At 44.5% G+C, this 4,515-nt stretch overlaps 1 pseudogene; it reads right to left on the bottom strand.

Moving 5' to 3' along the window:
• Positions 1-2,397: 2,397 nt before the first annotated feature.
• On the bottom strand, positions 2,398-3,492 carry LOC138378910 (induced myeloid leukemia cell differentiation protein Mcl-1 pseudogene; annotated as a pseudogene).
• Positions 3,493-4,515: the final 1,023 nt, after the last annotated feature.

Here is a 4,515-nt window from a genome sequence, read left to right as displayed (position 1 = left end):
AGAGTGAGATTCCATCTCTACTCAAAATAGAAAAAATTAGCTAGGTGTCACGGTAGGTGCCTGTAGTCCCAGCTACTTGGGAGGCTAAGGCAGGAGGATAGCTTGAGCATAAGAGTTTGAGGTTGCAGTGAGCTATGATGATGCCACTGCACTCTACCCAGGGTGACAGAGTGAGACTCTATTTAAAAAAAAAAAAATACTACACAGTCATGTGCTGCATAATGACGTTTCAGTCAACAATGGATGGCACATATGGCAATGGTCCTGTAAGACTATAATGGAGCTGAAAAAAGTCCTATCACCTAGTGATGTTGTAGCCATCCTAACATCATAGAGCAATGCATTACTCATGTGTTTGTCATGATGCTGGTGTAAACAAACCTACTGTACTATCACTCATATTAAAAGTATAACACATACAATTATGTACAGCATGTAATACTTGATGATAATAAACAACTATGTTACTGGTGTATTTCCTACACCACGCCTTTTCCATATCCTATTACAATTATTCTTTTTTTTTTTTTTTGAAACAGGGTCTCACTTTGTTGCCTGGGCTAGAGTACAGTGACTTGATCATAGTTTACTGCAACCTCCAACTCCTGGGCTCAAGCTATTTCCCTGCCTCAGCCTCCCAAGTAGCTGGGACTACAGGTGTGCACCAACACACCTGGCTAAATTTTTTATTTCTGGTGGAGACGAGGTCTCACTATGTTGCCCAGGCTGGTCTTGAACTCCTAGGCTCAAGCAATCCTCCTGCCTCTGCCTCTGCCTCCCAAAGTGCTAGGATTACAGGTGCACTTACAAAGTGCTAGGCCACTGTGCCTGGCCCTCTCTTGCTTTTTGTCTGTGCATTCACATAGAGATGTGTAGGTAGCTAGTGCTCAATTTGGTCTCTGCTCCACATGTGCTTAGAGTATGTGGAATTGTTTATCAAGTCCATTCTGGCTATCTCACTTTCTGGAATTCCCTGTTACATCCCCTGCTAGTCTGATGTTCTATTGCCTGCACCAAACAGTCTTGCAAACTCAGGCTAGCAGCACTTCTTGTCTGCGTGCCAGAGAGATCACTACAGCTGACCTTTGAACAATGCATGAATTAGGGACAACAACCCCATGTGCAAAAAATCTGCATATAACTTCTTGACTCTGCAAATCTTTTTTTGAAACATTATTTGTTTTATTGATGTACTAAGCTTAGACCTGTGTTTAACAAGCAAGCCTAATGATAGCTCCATGGTTAGACTCCAAGCCCTTATTTTACAATTTATTAAGCAAACAAGGAATGAAGTATCTCTCATCCATCAATCTAATGTGATCTTTTTATACACACACTAGTAAGTCCCATTTGAACAGCCAAAAATCTTTTAGTAAAACCTTTAAAGATGAGCTCATGAACTCAGTTTAAATTTCACCAGTTAAATTAGGTCAAATAAAAGGACCTCAAATAAGTAGTTGCCCAATCAGAGCCCATTATTTATGTCATCAGTTCCCCCAACCTTAAAACTTATCTTTGACTCAAATTTCCATTCTTCAACCTCTCAATCCCAGGTTTTCAAAGAAAAAACTATCTACAAACTCCTTCTAAAATCAGATAGGAAAATTAAAGCCTGCATAGTTGTGAATCAAATTTGTTTCACTGCAATCAGGTTGCATACAATTACATCAATTGGTTCTGTATAGCATAGAATCTGTAAGAAATAGGTTCCTAACTACAGCAGTTTCAAAGTTCAAAAGGGTATGAAAAAGACTAATTTAAATTTGATACTTGCCCCCCCTTATTTCTCCAAGAAATAGACTTTCTGTAAAAATACATACCTTTTTTACAGACAAATACATTTACAAGTTGTTTTTGTCTTAAAAACTGAGAATATTCCATATTTGTAACAAATTATTAAGCCTTAAGTCAAGTATTCTTGGCCAGTACTAGGCTAATAAACTAAGAATCATTCAAACCAAGCCAACAAAGAACAGGTAGAAAAGTCCTGAACATTCACTCAAGTCCACGAATGAATTTGTGGGCATATTTAATGAATTCTATGACTAACCAGGCTACTGTCCACTCTCCTGTTCGCAACAAGGGAATAAGTCTTTCCATCCCATCTTCACTAAATCTAAAAGTCCTCCTCCGTGGCCTCCCAAAGTTTGCTTGTTGCTGAAACTGAACTTTTCTTCTTTCAGACGGTGACTTTTCAATCAAGGGGGGCTACTTTTCCCATTTATTTATTCTTGTTAGCCATAATCCTCTTGCCACTTGCTTTTCTGGTTGTTTGCTAGAGTGGAATTCCTGGAGGTCACAGCCTGGGCACTTTAAGTTCAACTTCATGAATACATTTGATCTGGCAGATGTACGTGGTTCTGGTGGCTGTTGTTGGTTAGAAGTCAAAAACTGCACTTACAAGGCTCTTATTAGACATACCAAAGCAATTCCTACTCCAGCAAAAAGTAACAAAGACAGAAGCACATTTCTGATGCTGCCTTCTAGATCCTTTGCATAGAAGAACTCCACGAACCCATTCCAGCCTCTTTGTTTCACTAGCCAGTCTCGTTTTGTCCTTACAATAATGCCTGTGATACTTTCTGCTAATAGTTCGATGCAGCTTTCTTGGTTTATGCTCTTCAAGTGTTTGGCCACAAAGGCACCAAAAGAAATTAGAGTCACAATCCTGCACCAGTTTGTTACGCTGTCATTGAAAACATGGAGCATAATTGGAGACAAAGATTTGACATCATCTTTGTTTTTTATGTCCAGTTTCCGAAGAATGCTTTGGAAGGCCATCTCGTGTTTGCACTGAACATCGCCCCCGACCCGTCGTAAGGTCTCTAGTGCCTTCCTGCTGGTGGCCCCAGACCAGCCCATTGGCTTTGCATCCTTGGCGCCGGTTGCCTGCTCCCAAATGTACCGAGAGATAATCTCCAGAGACTGCCCGTACAACTCGTCATCCTCCCCCTCTGCTGGGGGTGGCATCGAGGGTGGTGACCCATCCGTGCTGGGGTCATTACTGGCCTCCCCGACCAACTCCAGCAAGGGCAGGCCAGCTGCCGGCATCTCGAGAGGCTCTGGCTCGAGAGGCTCCGGCTCAACAGGCTCCGGTTCACAACCGTCCACCTCATCTTCGGGTGACACGATGGCGTCGGCGGCTGAGGCTTCCATCACCTCAGGCGGCAACTCGCGGTGGGTGGGCGGGAAAAACAGCAGCCTCGCAGGGGTGGCGGTGACGTCGGGGACCTCGGCACCAATGGGTGCCGAGCGAGCAACCCTCCAGGCCTCTGGCGTGACGGAGGCCGAGGCCCGGGGGCTTCCTCTGGGACTTCTGTCAATCACTGCGCCGGCTTCTCCTCCCCCTACATCTCCGCGGGCCCTGGCCTCCTCCTCTGCAGCCAAAAGCTGCCCTCCCGGGGGTGTGGCGCCGCCGCTGCCGGCCCCCAACCCGGCCCTCCTACCGTGGAGGTTGTGTTTCATTACCGTGTTTCCTTTGAGGCCAAACATAGCAAGCCCTCCACAGCTGGGTGAGAGACGAACGAGCGAGGCCAAGATGCCTTACTTGCCGGAAGCGGAAGTGAGGGGCAGAAATACGTGAGAGAGGAGCTTCCTGTCACGTTTTTAGGGCGGGGCCTACTGGTGGTGTCAGCTGACTCTGCCAATCTTACTACTAATAGCCAATTGTTGACTGGAAGCCTTCCAATAACTTAAACGGTCGATTAACACATATTTTGTTAAGTTATATGTTTTACATACTGTATTCTAATAATAAAGTAAGCCAGAGAAAAGAAATGTTATTAAGAAAATCATAAGGAAGTGCATATATATTTACTAGTCGTTAAGTGGAAGTGGGTCTTCATAATGGTCTTCAACCTCATCATTTGCAGATTGAGCAGGCTGAGGAGAAAGAGGAAGAGGAGGGGTTGGTCTTGCTGTCTCAGGGGTGGCAGAGTTGAAAAAAAATCTGCAAATAAATGGACCTGAGCAGTTCAAATCTGTGTTGTTAAAGGGTCAGCTGTACTTTAACTGATAATGCTCCAAATTGAGTTCCTTTCAGCAGCAGCAGAGCCCTTCCCTCTACCTGGGACAAGGATAGAGGGAAGGTGGTGGACGATTGGGGCAGGCCCATGTAAGAACACCACAGACTTATTCATTCCGTACCCAAGTTATACAGTTTAAATGTTTTTCCCCTCCAAATCTTATGTTGAAACTTGATCCTCAATGTTGAATGTGGGGCCTGGTGGGACGTGTTTGGGTCATGAATGCCTTGGTGCCCTCCCTGGAATAACGAGTGAGTTCTCACTTTATTAGTTCTTGTGAGAGCAAGTTGTTTAAAAGAGCCTGGCACCCCCTCTCTTTCTCTTGCTCCCTCTCTTGCCATGTGATACACCTACTCCTTCTCATGAGTACAGGCTTCCTGAGGCCCTTATCAGAAGTAGATATCAGTGCCATGTTTCTCGTACAGCCCGCAGAACTATGAGCCAAATAAACCTCTTTTCTTTATAAATTACCTAGCCTCAGGTACTCCTT

This window comes from Eulemur rufifrons, chromosome 30, assembly GCF_041146395.1.
Source record: "Eulemur rufifrons isolate Redbay chromosome 30, OSU_ERuf_1, whole genome shotgun sequence".
NCBI lineage: Eukaryota > Metazoa > Chordata > Mammalia > Primates > Lemuridae > Eulemur > Eulemur rufifrons.
The sequence above is the reverse complement of the archived record's forward strand: the minus strand, read 5'-3'. Positions and strand labels throughout refer to the sequence as shown.